Genomic DNA, 20,441 nt, shown 5'->3' on the forward strand with positions numbered 1-20,441 from the left:
CCAGTCAGACCCAGAGAGGGTCAGCAAGGCTGCTGACACTGTAAGTGCTGTCCGAAGCTCGCAGGTAGTTGCTGGTCTGAACCCCGTCCAAAATGACTGCACCGTCCTTCTTCCACTGCACCTCCAGCTCATCGGGATAGAAGTGATTGGCAAGGCACACCAGGGTGGCAGAGCACTTGGCATTGACCTGCTCTGGGGAGGGGGTAGCAGGGTCAGCTTGGGCTGAGAGTTCTCACGGCCTGAAAGATAAGAGAAACAGTTTTAATCCCTGCCATATGGAGGGATTTCAACTCTCAGAATATTCATTGATAAAATGTTTGAACATTTGTAGCCAATACCTAACAAACCCCAGAAAAGAACAGGCATTGTTTAAATTGCTTCTTGGGATGTGAGTGTCACTGATAGGATCAGCATTTATTGCCCATCCCTAATCACCCAGAGGGCAGTTTAGAGTCAACCACATTGCTGTGGGTCTGGAGTCACATTGTAAGGATGGCAGGTTCCTTCCCTAAAGGACATCAGGGAATCAGGTGGCTTCTTCCTGACAATCAACAATTGTTTCATGGTCATCATTGGACACTTAAATGCAGATTTTTTTATTGAATTCACATTCCACCATCTGCTGTGGCAGGATTCTAACCCTGGCCCCCAGAACATTAATCTGGATCTCTGGATGAACAGCTCAGCAATAGTACCATTAAATCATTACCTCCTTTATCTTATTTTTAGTTAAGCGTGAAAGCAAGAAGTTTGTTTCTGAACAGGGTGATTAGAAAAATCACAACTGAAAGACTCCCAGTTCATCCCAAAAAAGATTAGTTCCTTGAAAGTGGAGTTGCAGGTAGGTAGGGGGGTGACGAAGTCATTTGGCATGCTTTCCTTTATTGGGCAATGCATTGAGTATTGGAGTTGGGAGCTGATGCACCTGTACAGGACATTAGTTTGGCCCCTTTTGGAATAATCTGTGGCATTCTGGCCTCCCTGCTGTTGGAAAAATGTTGGGAACCTTAAAATGGTTCAGAAAAGATTTCCAAGGATGTTGCCAAGTTGGAGGGTTTGAGTGATCAGGATAAGCTGAATAGGCTGAGGCTATTTTCGCTGTATCACTGGAGGCTGAGGGGTGACCATATCGAGGTTTCTAACATAATGAGGGACATCGATCAAGTGAACAGAGAAGATATTTTGGTCAGAGTGAAGGAGTCCAGAACTAGAGGGCATAGGTGGAAAGTATCAGGAGAATGATTTAAACAGGAACTAAGGCATAATGTTTTCCAGCAGAGAGTGGTACATTTTTGGAATGAGCTGCCAGAGGAAGTGGTGGAGGCTGGTATGATAACATTTAAAAGGCATTTGGGTGAGTATATGAATAGGAAGGGTTTAGAAGGATATGGGCCAAATACTGACAAATGGGACTAGATTAATTTAGGTTATCTGGTCGGCATGGACGAGTTACACAGAAGGATCTATTTCTGTGCTGTACATCTCTCTGACACTATGACTCTATGTCTCTGTGGTTGGCATGGATGAGTCAGATCGACGAGTCTGTTTCTGTGCTGTACATCTCCATGACTCTAATTGTGTTTCAGTTAAGCCCTCAGCACCTCAGACTCTCCAAAAGACAGTTACATTTTGCTTGAAAACCAGTCACTGTTGCAATTTCAGGAAAGGGGCAACCAATTTCTACACAGCAAGATCCCACTGGAAGCAATGAGATCAAAGAGCATTCTTCACGATTTTGGTTCAATGATAAATATTGTCCTGAACACAACCCAAAGAGAAAGTAATTTGGTTCAGTTGAATGGAAAATGAGAAAATGGAAGATAAAGGAGAAGGTAGGATTGCTGGTTAGTGATGGGATTGATTGTTCCAAGTAAATAAAAGGAAGGGATAGAATTTTTGAATATCAAAGGAACCATAAAAGTGCAGGGAAAATCAATAATAAATCAAACTTAAAAATTTTGTGTCTAAATGCACGAAGCATTCCGAGTCAGGGAAACAAAGTGATGCCCCAAATCGAGGTAAATTGAGTTTCCAAGTAATTAAAACTAGTTAAAGTGGAGGAGGGCTCAGGAGAGGTCAGCAAAGATTCTAGAAGATGTAATAGGACTGAGAGCATGGAAGGGATCAGGAATCAAATGTCAAGCACAGCAGATAAGAGGAACACTGATGAGAAGGAGGGCAGTCAATGTAGTACTGAGGGTGTTGTACTTAAATACACAAGATATACACAATAAGCTTGTAGTGCAGATTGAAACTGGCAGGTACAATGTTGTGGGTATCACAGGTACATGGCTGTAAGGGGATCCGGGTTGGGAACTAAATATCCAAGGATCCATATCCTATCAAAAAGACAGGCAGAAGAGCAGAGGGACAGGAGTTGCCTTGTTAGTAAGAAATGACTTTAAATCAATAGCAAGAAAGATACAGTCAGAAGGTGTAGAATCTGTGTGGGAAGAGTTGAGGAACCCAAGAAATAAAGAATCTGATGCAAGTTCAGGTCTCCAAGCAGTAATCAGGGGGTGGGGAAGGAAATCAATCAGGAGACAGAAAATCCATTTAAAAAATGGAGAGGTGGATTGGGTAGCACGTCTCAACAAAAAGTTTTCATGGAATGTCTATGAGATGGTTTTTGAAACAGCTTGCGGTTTGGAACAGGCAGTTCTGGATTCAGTGATGTGTAATGAGGCAAACTTGGTCAGTGAGCTGAAGGTGAAAGTATCCGTATGGATAAGTGACCATAATATGATAGAAATCCCCCTGTAGTTTGAGAGGGAGAAGCTGCAATCAGATGGAACAGTATTTCAATTGAGTAAAGGGAACGACAGAGACGTGAGGAAGGAGCTGGCCAGAGTTGATTGGAAGGGGAACCGAGCAGGTAAGATGGTGTGGCAGCAAACAACAGAGTTTCTGGGGGTAATTCAGGAAGCAGAGTAGGAATTCATCCCAAAAAAGAAGAAACACACTAAGGGGAGGACAATGTAACCATGGCTGATGAGGGAGGTCAAGGACAGAATAAAAGCAAAAGAAAAAGCACACAATGTGGTGGAAAATAGTGGGAGGCCAGAGGATTAGGAAGTCTTTAAAACCTGTAGAGGATAACTAAAAAAAAATAATAATTAGGGTACGGAAGGTGAAATGTGGGGGAAAGTGAGCCAGTAATATAAAAGAAGATTGCAAGAGTTTCATCAGATATATAAAAAGGAAGAGAGAGGCAGAAATAGACATTGGAAAAAGAATAATAGGAAATGAAGAAAAAGCAGAGGAATTGAATCCATACATTACATCAGTCTGCACAATGGAAAACACCAGCAGTGTCCCAGTACTTCAAGACTGTCAGGGGGCAGAGGTGAGTGCAGTGGCCATTACTCAGGAGGAGGTACTGGGGATGCTGAAATGTCTGAGTGTGGATTACTCACCCAGACTGGATGAATTACACCAGTGTGTTCTGAAGGAGATCACTGAGGAGATTGTGGAGACATTTTTGATGATCTTTCAGGAATCAATGGAGTCAGGGTGTGGAGGTATTTTCTAAATGAGGAAAGCCTTTGGAAATCTAAAGCACAAACCTCATTCAGGATTTTCTTAAGGTTAACAGGCAGGTACAGTCTGTGCTTGGGAAGGCAAATGAAATATTAGCATTCATTTCAATAGTGCCAGAATACAAGAGCAGAGATGTACTGCTGAGGCTGTGTAAGGCTCTGATCAGACTGAATTTGGAATATTGTGAGCAGATTTAGGACCCATATTCTAAGAAACAATGTGCTGGCATTGGAGGGGTTTACAAGAATGATCCTGGGGATGGAGGGCTTGTCATATGAGGCATGGTTAAGGACTCTGGGTCTGTACTCAATGGAGTACAGAAGGATGAGGAGGGATCTTATTGAAATTTGCAGAATACAGATAGACCTGGATAGAGTGGATGGGGAGAAGATGTTTCCAAATATAGGAGAGACGAGGTAACCAAAGCACAGCATCAGAATGAAGGGCCGACCCTTTCCAGCTGAGATGAGGAGGAATTTGTTCAGCCGGAGGGTGGTGAATCTGTGGAACTCATTGTTACAGAGGGCAGTGGAGGCCAAGTCACTGAGTGTATTTAAGACAGAGATAGATAGGTTCATGATTGTTAAGGGGATGGAAAGTTCCTGTGGAGTAGGCAGGAGACTGGGGTTGAGAAGCACATCTGCCAAGATCAAATGGCAGAGCAGATTCAATGGGCTGAATGGCCGATTTCTGCTCCTATTTCTTAAAGTCTTCTGGAGAGTTTCTCCAAAACCCTGGAACACTGAACCTACTGGACTGTGAGCCCTGCTGGAGCTGTTTGTCATCAGAACTCTGCATAGAGATAATCCAAGAGTGGAGAGAGTGTGCATCCATGTGGGAATTTCAGAATGTTTCCCCGGTCCTGGAATACCATGAGTACAGGAAGTGTGGTCAATGACAGCAGCTGGAGCTCTGGGTTTTGGAGCTTGAGCAGCAGCTGGTGTCAGTGCGGAGCGTCCGTGAGGCTGAGAGCACCGTGGAGAAACGTTTCTAGATGTGGTCACTCTGCAGCTTCAGAGTATGCAGGGAGAGAGGGAATGGGGGAGCAGCAGACAGTCCAAAAGGACCAGGCAGCTAGTATAGGAGTCCCCAGACATCCTACTCTCCAACCAGGATTCAGTTCAGAATCCTGATGAGAATGATGGTTCATCTGGGGAGTGCAGCCAGAGCCAGGTCCATGGCACCATGGGGGGCTCAGCTGTACAGGGGGGCACAAGGAAGACTGGAAGAGTGATAGTGAGAGGAGATTCGAGATTGAAGGCAGTCGATAGGTGTTTCTGCAGCTGCAGATGGGAATCCAGGATGGTGTGTTGTCTCCCTGGTGCCAGGGTCAAGGATATCACTGAGCGGCTGCAGAGCACCCTGAGGGGAGAGGGGGAACAGGCAGCAGTTCGTGGTCCACATCAGTCCCAGTGACAGAGGGAGAAAAGGGATGTGGTCCTGCAGTCAGAAGTTTTGGAGCTTCCTACTTTTAAGTAATCTGGGAGCTTCCTACTTTTGAGTTCCTGCTGCTAATTAGTAGCAGGAACTCAAAAGTAGGAATCTCCAGATTACTCCCAGTGCCCCACGCAAGTGAAGAAGGGCTCAGGCCCGAAACGTCGACTCTCCTGCTCCTTGGATGCTGCCTGACCTGCTGCACTTTTCCACTAACACATTTTCAGCACCCCACACAAGTGAGAATAGAATCAGGAGGTGAACACAGGTGATTGCTGGGTTGGAAAGAGGATCCATGAGGGAGGGCTTTAGATTTTTGTGAGGTGGTTTACTACTGGTAGAGAGGGTTTAAACTAACTTGGCAGGGGTGTGGGAGCCAGGGGCTAATATCAGAGAGGAACACCAAGGACCACAGAATCCTCAGAGCAGACAATAACTCACCACCCAATGGGAAGAATGTGGAGGATAACAAATGCTAGGAATTTACAGAGATCTGCAAATATGATAGAGGCGTTATAAATGGGCGGGGGGGGGGGGGGTGTCTTTAATTTCTGAATATAGTGACCAGAGTGGCAAGAGTGTGTTTAGGTGAATTTTCAGGTGGCATTGGTGGCTTAGTGGTGGCTCGGGTTTGTGGGTGTGGGGGGGAGGAGGGGGGTCGGGTCAGCATATTGGCTCAGTGGTTAGCACTGCAGCCTCATAGTACCAGGGTCCCAGGTTCGATTCCAGTCTGGGTGACTGTCTGTGTGGAGTTTGCACATTCTCCCTGTGTCTGCGTGTTTTTCCTCCGGGTGCTCTGGTTTCCTCCCACAGTCCAAAGATGTGCAGGTCAGGTGAATTGGCCAGGCTAAATTGTCCATAGTGTTCTATGCATTACTGAGAGGGAAGTGGGTCTGGGTGGGTTACTCTTCGGAGGATCAGTATGGACTTGTAGGGCCGAAGGGCCTGTTTCCAAGCTATGGAGAATCTAATCTAATCATTGGCAGTGAAGAAGGTTGTCTAAGAATACAATGAAATCTTGACCAACTGGGCCAGTGGGCTGAGGAATGGCAGATGGAGTTTAATTCAGATAAAGGTGAGTGCTGTATTTTGGTAAGACACAAGAGATGGGTGAGATCCTGAACAAATATTTTAGGTCAGTATATATTGTGGGGAAAGCTAAGGAATTTGGAAAAATAGTGATGTCTTGAAAAGAGACCACATACAAATGAGGAGATGCAAACAATCTTAAAACACATAGAGGTAGATAAACTCGAGGACCTGATCATTGTGGCAAACTGGGGAAGAGATTTTTGGGACCCTTGCTGAGATATAAGTATCATCGGCAACCATGGATTAGGTACTGGAGAAACAGAGAGGTTGGCTAAGATTATGCCATTATTTCAGAATGGCTGTAAGGAAAAGTGAGGGAACTATAGACCAGTGAGCCTGATGTCAGTGCTGGGTAAGATGTTGGAGTGGATTCTGTGGGACAGGATTTACACCGTTTGGATAATCAGTGTGGCTTTGTGCATAGGAAATCACGTCTCATGAATTTGATTCAGGAGGTGACAAAAAGGATTGATGAAGACAGAACAGTAGACATTGTCAATATGGATTTCAGAGTAAAGTGTTTGACAAGGTTCCACATGATAGACTGGTTAGTGAGGTTAGACCACATGGGGTCCAGGGGGAGCGAGCCATTGGAGTAAAAAAAATTGGCTTGAAGATAGGAGACAGAGAGTGGTGGTAAAAGGTTGCTTTTCAGACTGGAGATCTGTGAATAGCTGTGTGCCGCAAGGATTGGTGCTGAGTCCACAAATGCTTTACATCATTTAAAGAAATGATTTGGATGTGAATATAGGAGTTACGGTAAGTTTGTAAATGACACCAAAATTGGTGGGACAGTGGATTGTGAAGAAGATTATCTCAGGGTACAGCGGGACCTTGATCAGATGGGGCAATGGGCAGAAGAGTGGCAAATGGAGTTCAGTTTAGATAAATGTGAGATGTTGCATTTTGGAAAGGCAAACCAGGGCAGGAGTTATACAGCTAATGGGAGGGCCCTGTGGAGTGTTACTGAATAACAGACCTAGGGGTGAAGATGCAGGTACCTTATTCCTTGAAAGTGGGGTCACAGGTAGACAGGGTGATGAAGAAGGTGTTTGGTTTGCTTGCTTTTGTTCATCACTGCATTGAGTACTGGAGTTGGAACATTATGTTGCAGCAGTACAGGAGATTGGTGAGGCCACTTTGGGAATGATGTGAACAATCCTGATCATCCTGAGATAGGAAGGATGTTGTTAAACTTAAAAAGCTGCAGAAAATATTTACAAGGATGTGGCCAGGATTTGGAGGGTTTGAGCGACAGGGAAAGGCTGAAGAAACTGGGGCTATATTCCCTGCAGCATCTAAGGCCTCGGGGTGACGTTATAGGTGTTTATAAAACCATGAGGGGCATGGACTGGGTGTATATCCAAGGTCTTTTCCGTGGGAAAGGGATTCCAAAACAAGAGGACATAAGTTTAAGGTGAGAGGCAAAAGATTCAAAAGGGACCCAAGCGGTGACTTGTCACACAGACGGTGGTATGTGTCTGGATCGAGCTGCTAGAGAAAACGTTGGAGGCAGATACAGTTACAGCATTTAAAACACATTGGGATGGGTACATGAATAGGTTGGGTTTTGAGAGGTGTCAGCCAAATGCTGGCAAATGGGATGAGGTCAGTTTAGGATATTTGGTTAGCATGGACAAGTTGGACTGAAAGGTTTGTTTCCACGCGGTATGACTCCATGATTATGAGCGGCTGGAAAAGCTGAGACTTCTTACCCTGAAGCGGAAGGTTCTGAGGAGTGACCTTGTAGAGGTTTGGAAAATCATGAGGGACATAGATAATGTGAAGAATTCTGGAAGGAGGCGAATGTTTTGTAGCAATGGCAAAAATTGTTCCCAAAGATCATTCCAGGGATGAGGAACATCAGTTATGAAGTTTGATCGGAGAATTTGGGACTGTCTTCTTTGGAGAAGGCTGAGAGGAGATTTGTTCAAGGAATTCAGAGTCAGGAAGGGCCTGGAGAGAGTAAATAGGGAGAAAATGTTCTCAAGTGAGAAAGGATTCAGACCAAGAGACCACAGATTGAAAGCAATTGGGAAAAGGAACAAAGGTGAGATGGGGAACAACATTTTTGGCCAGTGAGTGGTTAAGGTGTGGAATGCACTGCCTGAGAGTGTGGTGGAGGCAGCTTCAATTAAAACATTCCGAAGGGAATGAGACTGTTATTTGAAAAGGAGCAATGTGCAGGGTGACAGGGAGAAGGCAGGAGAATGATACTCCGAGAATTGCTCATTCAGAGAGCCGGTCCAGACAGAATGGACACCTTGTACACTGTAACAATTCTGTGATTGTGTGATTGAGCAGAGTTAAAGCTGGGGGAGGTGGGAGCTCAGTGTCTCACTGTGCTGCTGTTGCTGCTGCTGCTGCTGAGGTCAGTGAGATCAGAGACTGGGACAGGGAGCCAGAGCTCACATCAAAATCTGCCCGTGTCCGTCACACTGAGACTGGCAGGAGGCTACTCACTGATTTCACTCCATGCTGCAGGAATGGGACCACAGGCTGCAAATGGACAGAGCTCCTCCACACAGTGAGTAAAACTGACTGACTTATATCTTGCTGCTTAAAGGGGGCAATAGGACGACAGAAATACAGCTGGACACCCTGTTCGACACAGTGCTCCTCAATCAACCATTTCATTCACTGCAGTTCCCCACTAACACCTTCAACAATTCAGCATTTGTGTTTTAGAAAGTGTATTTCAGTATTGACAGGGTTAATAACGGACAATTGAGGTTTACTTGCTCAGTCTGAGTTTGGTTCCTTTACCGAATATGTGAGAGCTCCCAGTGCAGAGGCTGTACAAAAACCTCTGCTCTCTGTTTCCCCCGTCACTCTCAACCTCTCCCTGTCTCTCTCTGTCTCTGTCTATTCTTGGTCAATCTCATTCACTCCCTACCCCTCTCTGTCTCTCCTTCATTCATATGTCTTTCTCTCTCTGTCTCCCTGGGTTGTGTCCAGCTACTCTCGGGGGTTTGTGAAATTTAGTTTTCATTGTTAAATCTTGCAACTGTTCTTCACATGCGGCCATGGAGTGTAAGAGGGAAACTTGAGGCCTTCAGTGAGCGGTGGACACCACATAGACTGGAGTGTGTAGTGGACAGTGACAATCCCAGCATGGGGTAATTTGCTCAATTTACTTTATATATAACTGTGGATGTGTCAGTGCAGGAGGTGGAACTGTCTGTCCATTATTATACATTTCATATAACTGTTGGATGTGTCAGTACAGGAGGTGGTGTTGTGCGTGTTGAGGTTTTTGTATGGCACTGTATCACTGTAAAGGCTGCTACTATACTGCTGACAGTAATAGTCAGCGACATCCTCATTCTGAACGTTGCTGATTGTCAAGGTGAAACTGGTCCCTGATCCACTGCCGGTGAATCGATCCGAGACTCCTGTGAATCGAGTTGCTGCATCATAGATCAGGAGAGAGGGTTTCTGACCTTCTCACTGCTGGTACCAAGCAAGGTAGCTGCTAATGCTTTGACTGGCCGTACAGGTGATGGTTGCAGTCTGGCCCAGTCCCACTGACAGCACCGGGGGAGACTGGGTCATGATGATGTCCCCACTGATACCTGAGGGGTCAGAGAGAAACACAGTCAAGTCAGAACTGTCACAGAAAGAGCCGGTCAAATGAGAGATTTTTGGAGACACTGAGCATTCCTCTGGTTTCAGCATTTTCCCTTCAATCACAAGTCAGTGGAATTGGAGTGAAATGGAGAGCAGCTAAAGATTCAAGGTGGAAGGAGAGAGATTTGTACCTGCGACACAGAATGCCAGGGGCCAGATCAGCTGGATGTGTGAAATCATGGTGTGTGCTCCTGTCCCTGTGCCTGGTTCCTGATAAACTCTCCCTTCACTGGGCTCTGCTTTATAAAGCTGCAGCCTGAGAGAGCCTGACTGGGTGTTCCTCAGTATGTAAATGGCATCAGGCAGAGAGAGCCACGTCAGCCCCTCACACTTCCTCTCTCTCTCTCTCTCTCTCTCTCTCTCTCTCTCTCAGAGAATCATTGATGTGAACAACATTGAATGACGCCAATGTGAGTAAACAAAGATCTGATGACACTAATCCCATCCTCCAGCTCTTGGCCCGTTACCCTGGAGGTTACAGCAACACAAGGGAATATCTAAACAATGCTCCAATGTCACGAGAGTTTGTGACTCAACCAGCCTTTCAGGCAGTGAGTTCCAGACTCCCACCACCCTCTGGGTGAAAACATTTCTCCTCAATTCTCCTCTCACTCCAATTTGACTGGGCCTGGACTCACTCAAGTTCAGAAGGATGAGAGGGAATCAGATTTTATACATCTGATTGAGATGTATAAAATTCTAACAGGGCTGGGCAGGGAGGAGGTTTCCCCTGGCTGGGAAGTCTGGAATCAGGGGACCCAGTCTCAGAGGGATACAGGGTAGACCATTTTCGACTGAGATGAGGAAACATTTCTTCACTCAAAGGGTAGGACAACTGTGGAACCCAAGGAACTGAATAAATTCAAGAAAAAGAGAGAGATAATTGTTTTGCATTTTAACAGCATGAAGGGAATAGGGAGAAAGCAGGAATATGGTTTTGAGATGGAGGATCAGCCATGATCATAGTGAATGACAGAGCAGACTCAAAGAGCCAAAAGGCCTACTCCAGTTCCGAGTTTCTATGTGTCCATGTCTGTGTTACCTGGGACACAGGTTATTGAGTCCTTTACTGATATATAAAGTGCCTTCTTACCCACGGTATCACTGCCCCAAATAATCTTATCCCCCTCTATCATGTCCCCTCTCAGCCTTCACTGCTCCAAGGAAACAATCCCAACCTTTCCAAGATTTCCCCACAGCTGACCCTCCATCCCAGGCAGCATCTTGGTAAATCTCTGCACCCTCTCAAGTACAATCACATCCTTCCCAGAATGTGGTGACCAGGACCTATCCACCTCTCTCTCTCTGTCTCACATCTGTCACTTCTTTCTCTCTATCCCTCTCTCTCCTCCTGTTAATCTCTTTCATGTTCTCTCTCTCTCTCACTCTGTCTCATAGCCACACTCCCCAATTCACTCATGCTTTCTCACTCCATCTCATAATCTTTATTTTTCCATCTCTCACTGTCTCCATAACACCTTCCCTCTCTCGCTTCAATTTAAATCCTCTGTTATCTCTCCTCTCTATACTTCCCTCTGTCTGTCTCTCTCCCTCCCTCTCTGTATTCCCAAATCTACAGTCGCACTCCCTCCCTCTCTGTCATTCTGTTTCTAATCATACTCATGTCTCTCACTTTCTCTCTCTCTCTCTCTCTCTGTCACACACACACACACACACACACACACACACACACACACACGTACAGACACTCACCCTTTGTCTCTGACTCACTTCTCTCTCTTTCTCACAGTGTCCCAGGTTGTGGCAGTTGAATTCAGGATGAATCTCCCTCTCTCTGCCCCACTCATGGATGTTAACCCTTGACCCCAGAAGCATGTTTTCTCCTGGAGTAAGGCCCCATTTTCCACATTGACCTGGATTTGGCCTCTCTCAGAAAGATGGCTAGATTCTTGTCAAATGAAGGGCAGTTCTGTGCTTTTGGCCTGTTCTCACTGGGGACTGGTTTGGACACAAAGCTCATTCCATGAAGGCCCAGCAGAGAGAGGAGATCCTCAGGCCATCAGTGTGAGCTGGAGGGACAGCACAGGCTCTGACCCACTGATCCAGCCTGTCCATTCACAACATTTTCCAATCCCTTCCCCTCTCCTACCCCTCTCTTTCCCTTTCCATGATCAGTCTCTGAGTCAGGGTGTTTTACTGGGATGTGGGTTGAACCATTACACAGTTACAACAGAAAGGAACCGAACCCCACACTCACCTTGGAGTCCATGATGCACTGGAGTCTCCTACAGAGTCCAGTAAACATGGCCTCCTTCCTGCAAGAGCCTCCACTAGAGACCAGTAAACATTGGTCTCCTTCTGACTGGACTCTCCAAAGGAGACCAGTAAACATGTATCTCTTTCGGACTGGATCATCTAATAAAGACCAGTAAACATGGATGTCCTTCCTGCTGGAACCTCCAACACAGACCAGTAAACATGGATCTCCTTCTGACTGGATCCTCCAAGACAGATCAGTTAATATGGGCCTCCTAATCATTGGAACTTCCAATGGAGATGAGCAGATGGTTTAATTTTTGAAGAAGTAAGCAAGAAGATAGGTAAAGATAGAGTAGTACACTCTGTCTACATGGAGTTAATACAAGGTTCCCTATGGTAGACTGCTCAGTAAGATTATATCACATAGGATTCAGGGAGACCTCGCCAATTGGATATAAAATTGGCTTGATGATAGGAGGCTGAGGCTGGTGAGAGAGGGTTGTTCTTCAGACTGGAGGCCAGTGACCAACTGTCTGTCACAAGAATCGATCCTGGATCCACTGTTGTTCATCATTTATATGAACAATTTGGATGAGAAAATAGAAGGAATGGTCAGTAAGTTTGTGGCTGACGTTAAAATTGTTGGCATAGTGGACAGGGAAGAAGGTTATGCAAGAGTGCAATGTCATCTTGATCAACTGGGCCAGTGGGTCAACAAATCCAGATGGAATTTTCGATAAATGGAAGGAGTTGCATTTTGGTAACACAAACCAGGGCAGGAATTACACAATTAATGGTAGAGCCATGGGGAGTGTTGTTGAACAGAGAGACTGAGGGGTACAGGTACATAGTTCCTTGGAAGTGGTGTCACAGGTAGACAGGGTGGTGAAGAAGGTATTTGGCATGCTCGCCTTCACTGGTCAAAGCAGGGAGTACAGGAGCTGGGACATGTTACAGCTGTACAAGGCATTGGGAAGGCCACATTTGGACACAGTACATTTCTGCTCATCCTGGTATAGGAAGGAAGTTATGACAGTGGTTTGAATAAAAGAAAGATTAACAGGGATGTTATCAAGATTGGAGGATTTGAATTACAAGATGAGGATGAATAGGCCAAGATGTTTTTTCCAGGGAATGCAGGAGATTGAGGGATGACCTTATAGAGGTTGTAGAATCATGAGGGTCATAGATAAGGTGAATAGTCAAAGTCTTTTCCCCAGGGTAGGAGAGTCCAGTACTAGAAGGAGTAGGCTTAAGTTGAGAGGGGAAAGATTTAGTAGGAAACTGAGAGGCAACATTTTCACACAGAGGTTAGTGTGTATGTGTAATGAGCTGCCATAAGAATTCGTAAAGGTGAGTACAATTACTACATTTCAAGGACATTTTTACAGGAACATGGATAGGAAGGATTTAGAGAGAATTGGGCCAAACGCATGCAGATGGGACTAGTTCAGTTTTGGAAACTTGGTCAGCATGGATGAGTAGAGCTGAAGGGCCTGATCCCATGCTGTAAAACTCTATGACTCTTTGATGATGTATACATGGGTCACTTTCCCGTAGAACCAGTAAACATGGACCTCTTTCCACTGGAACCTCCAATAGACACCAATAAACAGGAACCTCCTGCCCACTGGATGCTCCAGAAGAGACCAGTAAACATGGCCCTCCTTCCCTCAGGACTGTCCAGCACCTGCGCTGCAAACCCCACATCCTCTCCATCATGTATGCCTCTTATTTCAATCTCAACAACATTGTCTCTGCACTACTTCAGCCCCTTGACCACAGAAACCCTAATTCCTGCTCGTCCTGCCCCCTAACTCTATGGTTCCAATGTCCTCTCCCAGCTTCCTAAAGCCATATTCCATAAACTCCAACTTGTCTGATATGGAGTGGGCCCTTCCCTGTCTTATCCATCTGTCATTCCAGAATGACCCCTGACCTCACTGCCAGCCAATTGCCTCCATAGCCTCCCTCCTCCCTCTGTCTGTGTCCTGCTGCAGACTCACATTCCCTCCCTCCCCCTTCCATCTTCTGTCTCTGGGCTCCTGTCCATTGCTGCTTGCTCCATCCCACCATTGACAGCAGAGCCTTCAGACCCCTACAGCATGCTCTCTGACCTCCTGCCCTTGAACCCTCCCCCTCTCAATGGTTGTGCTATTGAATATACTGTTCAATCCCATCACTTTTGGTTCACTGTTCCCTTGCCATTGATTTGCTGAATTATTCCTCATCAGTAAATCTAGTCTGGCCTGTTCCCTGAGTTGGTTCAAGAAAGTTTTCCTTGAGAAAACATTCTTTTGTAAACTGGGTTGTCTGTTTCTCCCAGTCTTTGTGTAAAGGTGAGTCTAAGTGTGTGTAAGCTCTTATACAGCACAGACAGAGGTCACTGGGCTGATTGTGACTGTTAGTCAAATGAGTCCAATGAGTTCCCATTTCCCCAGCCCTTCCTGTATAACCCTGCAATTATTTCCTTTTCAGCTATTTCTCCAAATGCCCTTTTGAAAGTTGCTGTTGAATCCACTTCCACTCACCTTGCAGACCGTCATCATGAACTCGCTGGATAAAAAATGTTCCTATCTTCTCTCTTGTGCTTTAGACTCTTTCTGAAATGTGTGCCCTCTGGTTACTGACCCTCCTGCCTGGAGAAACAATTTGTCCTGTATTTACTGCATCCAGACTCTCCAATTGTGAACCCCTCATTGAGTGAGACCTATTTCCAGCACAGGGGGAGAACATTCAGCCTGTCAGGGAAATGCTGTCATTTCATGGAGCAATCCAGTCAGTCCCACCCCCTCCCCTACTCGACCCCCAGAGCCTTGCAGGTTTATTTCCATCAAGAGCCCACCCAATCTGCCATTGCAATCACTGAGTGTCTTCACCTGTCTCACCTGAATGGGCACTAATTTCGAAGTCATTACCAATTGCTGTTCAAAACAAAGTTCTTTCTGACATTCCATATCTCTTGCCCAACAGAATGTAAGGTAATCTCAATGTGAAGATTGGATTTTGTCTCCACACGGACTGTGCGGTGGTCACCCTTACTGATACTGTCATGGACAGATACACCAGCAGCAGGCAGGTTGGTGAGGGTGATAGTGAGTATGTTTTTCCTTCTTGTTGGTTCCCTTCACCACCTGCCCCAGGTCCAGTCTAGCAGCTGAATCAGGTGGAGCGTGACCAGTTTGCTCAGTAGTGATGCTTCTGAGCAGCTCTTGATGGTGGGCTTTGAAATCCGTTACTCAGAGTATATCCTGCATCATTCCCATCCTCTGCGCTCCCTCCAAGTGTTGTTCAACATGGAGGAGGACTGACTGCTCAGTTGAGGTTGGAGCGGAGGGCGGTGCTATGTGGTAATCAGCAGGAGGTTTCCTTCCCCATGTTTGACCTGCTGTCATGAGGCTTCATGGATTCCATAGTTAATGGTGAGGACTCTCAGGGCAACTCCCTTCCGACTGTACACACCACTGTGTTGCCTCCCCTGCTTGGTCTATCCTGCCAGTTAGAAACTGAATGAGGGAACAATTCTGTGCAGGTTTCACAGCTTGGAGACAGAGCTGCTGCTGGATTCTGTTTCTGATCTCCGAGTGCAGGCGTGTGTGTTTGTGAGAGAGTGACTGACACCTTTTCCAAAACTGTGCTGTTTCTGCAAAAAATAAATCCTAGAACCAGCCTCCTGTGCTGTCAGATTCCAGGGAGTGCAGACAGTTCACAGTTTTCTCCCGTCTCAGTAACAAACACCCAGCTGCTCCGAGCTCCTTCTTTCACTTCCTCTTTTGGTGAAGTTTCAACCTTGTGCTCTGACAGTCTTTGCAGTTATTTTTTACACTGGGACTTTCTGCTGTGGTCAGAATCTCTAATAATAAGTGTCCAATCAGTGACAATCACAGCAGCTAAGAGCAGTCAGGACTGAGGAGCCAGGCTCATTGTGAAACATATTGGGAAGATCAAAGCCATCCTCTTCAGATCCTGGTATAAGCTCCATCCCTCTCCCTGAGAATTCTCTGCTGCTCAACCAGACTCTTTACAAACTGGGTCTCATGTTTGAGAATGATCTAAGACCCGTATCTTCCATATCACAAAGATCAGCCACTGAAAATCTCAGCCATGTTTATGGGGCTCCAAACATGACCATTCCAATGGCTGATGCACATCACAGCCACTGCCCTCCGTATCCTTCAGCTCATCCAAAATTCTGCTGCCCGTATCCAAACTTGCACCATGTCCCGTTCCCACAACCCCCTGCACCCCGTGCCTATATTGGCTCCTGGTCGAGCAACACCTCGATTTTCAAATTCTCATCCTTGTTCTCAAATCCCTCTCTGCCCTCCACCCTCCCTATCTCTGTAACCTCATCCAAGCTGCCTCACTCCATGTGGTCAGCAATCTTGGATAATTGGCTCTCTATTCCTTCATCCAAGTCATTGAGAAATATCGTGAAATACTGAGGCTCCTGCACAAATCCCTGGGGACACCACTATTCACATCTTGTTCATTGGAGAGCACACACATTATGCCTCTTCTCTGTCTCCTACCTCCAAACTAATTCCTAACCCAAGACAAATAATTTTCTAGAGCTTTCTTGATGATAGGAAGCAGAGGTAATATTGGAAAGATGCTTGTCAGACTGGAGGCCTGTGTTGAGTGGAGTGCCTCAGGGCTCAGTGCTGACCCATTACTGTTTATTATCAATATTAATGATTTGAATGAGAATCTGTAAGGCATGATTAGTAAGTTTGATGTGCAGGTCAGGTGAATTGGCCATGTTAAATTGGCCATAGTCTTAGGTACATTAGTCAGAGGGAAATGGGTCTAGGTGGGTTACTCCAGAGGGTCGGTGTGGATTGGTTGGGCTGAAGACCTGTTTCCACACTGGAGGGAATCTAATCTCTCATCTTGTACAGGATGTCAGTGAGTTCGCACTTGGAATATTGTATTCAGTTTGGTCACCTTGTTATAGGAAGGATATTACTAAACCAGAAAGAGTACAGAAGAAATTTGCAAGGATGTTGCCTGGACTCAACAATCTGAGTTATAGGGAGAGGTTAGGCAAGTTAGGACTTTTTTCTTAGAGCGTAGGAGACTGGTGGGGGATCTTTTAGAAGTGTATAAGATCATGAGAGACACGGACAGGGTTGGGGAAACGAGGATGAGAGGGCATCAGTTTAGTGTTAGAGAGGAATGAATAAAAGGGAACCTGAGGGGCAACATTTTTACACAGAGGGTGGCACGCATGTGGAATGAGATGCCAGCTGAAGTGATTGAGGTGGATACATTAACAACATTTAAAAGACATTTGGACAAATACATAGATAGGAAAACATTTGAAGGATATGGGCCAAGTGCAGGGAAATGGGGTTAGCATGGATGGACATTTTGGTCAGCACGGTCCAGTTTGGGCCAAAGGGCCTGTCTCTGTGCTGTAGGACTTGATGGCTCTAAGACTCTATAATTCCATATGTTTCCATGTTTCTGAACAGTCTCTCAAACATAGAAACAAAGGAACTAGGAGCAAGAGGAAGCCATTCAGCCCTTCGAGTTGGCTCTGCCATTCAATGTGACCATGGCTAATCATCCAACTTAGTCCCCTGCTCCCATTTTTTCTCCATAAAATTTAACCCCTTTAGTCCTAAGAATATACTTATCCTCTCTTGAAAATATTGAATGTTTTGGGCTCAACTGCTTTCTGTGACAGAATCTCCCACTAGCTTCCCACTCTCTGGCTAAAGAAATGTCTCCTTAGCTCAGTCTGAAATAACCTTTCACTTTTCGTTAAACCATAATTCGTAGTTCTGGATTCCCCAGTCATCAGGAACATCCTCCCTGTGTTGTTCTGGCCTTGTCCTGTTCGGATTTTCAAGGTTACAATATGATTCCTTTCAATCTTCTCAGTGCCAATGAATATAATCCTAACTGATCCAGTTTCTCATCAGATCGAAGTGCTGTCCTCCCAGGAATCAGTCTAGTAAACCTTCGCTGCCCTCCCTCCACAGCCAGAACATCCTTCCTCAGATAAGGAGCCCGAAACTACCCACGACAGAATCATAAAATCACACAGTACAGAGGAGGCCCTTCAGTCCATTAACTGTGTACCAGCCAAACTACACTAAACCTACACCAGTCCCACTTTCCAACATGAGGCCCACAGCTTGAATGTTATGACATTTCAACTGCTCACCCAAGAACATTTTAAAATTAGTAAGATTTCCCACCTCAACTCCCCTCCCAGGCTGTGCATTCCAGATGCACACCATTCTCTGGATGAAAAACATTTTCCTCAAAACATCTTGAAACCTCCTACCTTTCACAATGAATGTGAGTCAACGTGTCACTGACCCTCCCATGAAAGAGAACAGCTGCTTTCTCTCCTCCCTGTTCATTCCCCTCATAACCTTATACACCTCTATCAGGTCCCCCCTCCACCTTCTCTGCCCTGAAGAAAACAACCCGAGCTGATCCAATTTCTCTTCATCACTGAAAGGTTCCATCCCACACAACATCCTGGTGATTCCCCTCTGCACCCCATCCAGTGCAATCACATCCTTCCTACAGTGTGGTGACCTGAACTGCACACAGCACTCCAGCTGTGGTCTCACCAATGTTCTGCTTAACTGCAGCATATCCTCTTGCTTTTATAACCAATACCTGACATGACAAAGGCAAGTGTCCCCTATGCCTTCATAACTGCTCTGTTAACCTGTCTTGCCATTTTCAGGGATCAGTGGAGAAGCACTCCAAGATCACCCTGTTCCTTTGAATTTCTTCAGTTCAAAGAACAAAGAGCAACGAAAATTACAGCACAAGAACTGGCCCTTCGGCCCTACTAGTCTGCACTGGTCCATATCCTCCATCTAAACCTGTCATCAATTTTCCAAGATTCTGTCTCCCTTTGCTCCCTGCCCATCCATGCATCTATCTAGATATATCTTAAATGATGCTATCATGCCTGCCTCTATCACCTCCACTGGCAAGAAGAACTATCCACACATATCTCCCTGAAATGTTTCCACTCTCACCTTGAACTCATGACCCCCGAGTAATTGAGTCCCCCACTCTGGGAAAAAGCTTCTTGCAATCCACCTTGTCTATATCTCTCATGGTTTTGTAGACCCCAATCTGGTCCCCCCCTCAACATTTGACTTTCTAATGAAAATAATCCTAATCTACTAAGCCTCTCTTCATAGCTAGTGCCCTCCATCCCAGGCAATCCTGGTGAACCTCCTCTTCACCCTCTCCAAAGCATCCACATCTTTCTGGTAATGTGGCAACCAGAACTGTACACAGTATTCCAAATGTGGCCAAGCCATAGTTTGATATAACTCTAATATGACCTTCCAACTCTTGTACTGAATACCACGTCTGGTGAAGGAAGGTATGCCATATGCCATCTTGACCACTCTGTCGACCTGTGTTGTCTCCTCCAGGGTACAATGGACCTGAACACCCAGGTCTCTCTGGGCATCAATTTTCCCAGGGTGTTGCATTCACCGTAAAGTTTACTCCAGATTTGGATCTTCCAAAATTCATCAGATCGCATTTGCCTGGTTTGAAATCCATCCATCCGTTTCTCTGCCCAACTGTCTAATCTGTCCATATTCTGCTACATTCTCTGAAAGTCCCCTTCACTATCTGCTACTCCACCAATATTAGTGTCATCTGCAAACTTGCTAATCAGACCACCTATACCTTCCTCCACATCATTTATGTATATCAAAAACAAGAGGGGTACCAGCACGGATTCCTGTTCTCCATTTTGAGAAACTCGTTCCACTACTACTGTCTGTCTCCTGTTGCCCAGCCTGTTCTCTATCCATCTCGTGAGTACACTCTAGACCCATGCGACTTAAATTTCTTTATCAGTCTGCCATGGGGAACTTTATCAAACGCATTCCTGAAATCCATGTGTATGACATCCACAGCCCTTCCCTCCTCAATCAACTTCATCAGTTCTTCAAAAAATTCTATAAAGTTGGTAAGACATAACATTCCCTGCACAACTTCATGCTGCATATAACTGATAAGTCAATTTTCTTCCAAATGTAAATAGATCTTATCCCTCAGTATCTTCTCCAGCAGCTTCCCTACCACTACATCAGGCTCACTGGTTGATAGTTACCTGGATTATCCTGGCTACCCTTCTTCAACATTAGCAATTCTCCAGTCCTGTGGGATCTCATCCATGTTCAAGGTTGCTACAAAGATATCGATTAAGGCCCCAGCTATTTCCTCTCTTGCTTCCCTCAGTAAGCTGGGATCGATCCCATCCTGACCTGGGGACTTGTTCACCTTGATGCCTTTTAAAATACCCAACACTTCCTCCCTCCTTAAGTCGACTTGACCTCGAGTAATCAAACATCTATCCCCAACTTCAACATCTGTCATTTCCCTCTCCTTGGTGAATGCCAACGTAAAGCACTCATTAAGAATCTCACCCATTTTCTCTGACTCCACACATAACATTCCTTCTTTGTCCTTGTGTGGACCAACACTTTCTCTAGTCATCCTCTTGCTCCTTATATATGAATAAA

General features: G+C 45.6%; 1 pseudogene; it reads right to left on the reverse strand.

Annotated features, from left to right (window-relative positions):
• The window catches only part of LOC132818896 (immunoglobulin kappa light chain-like), a 107,932-nt pseudogene extending 98,056 nt beyond the window's left edge, over positions 1–9,876 (reverse strand).
• Positions 9,877–20,441: the final 10,565 nt, after the last annotated feature.

Source organism: Hemiscyllium ocellatum, chromosome 9 (genome assembly GCF_020745735.1).
Source record: "Hemiscyllium ocellatum isolate sHemOce1 chromosome 9, sHemOce1.pat.X.cur, whole genome shotgun sequence".
Classification (NCBI taxonomy): Eukaryota; Metazoa; Chordata; class Chondrichthyes; order Orectolobiformes; family Hemiscylliidae; genus Hemiscyllium; species Hemiscyllium ocellatum.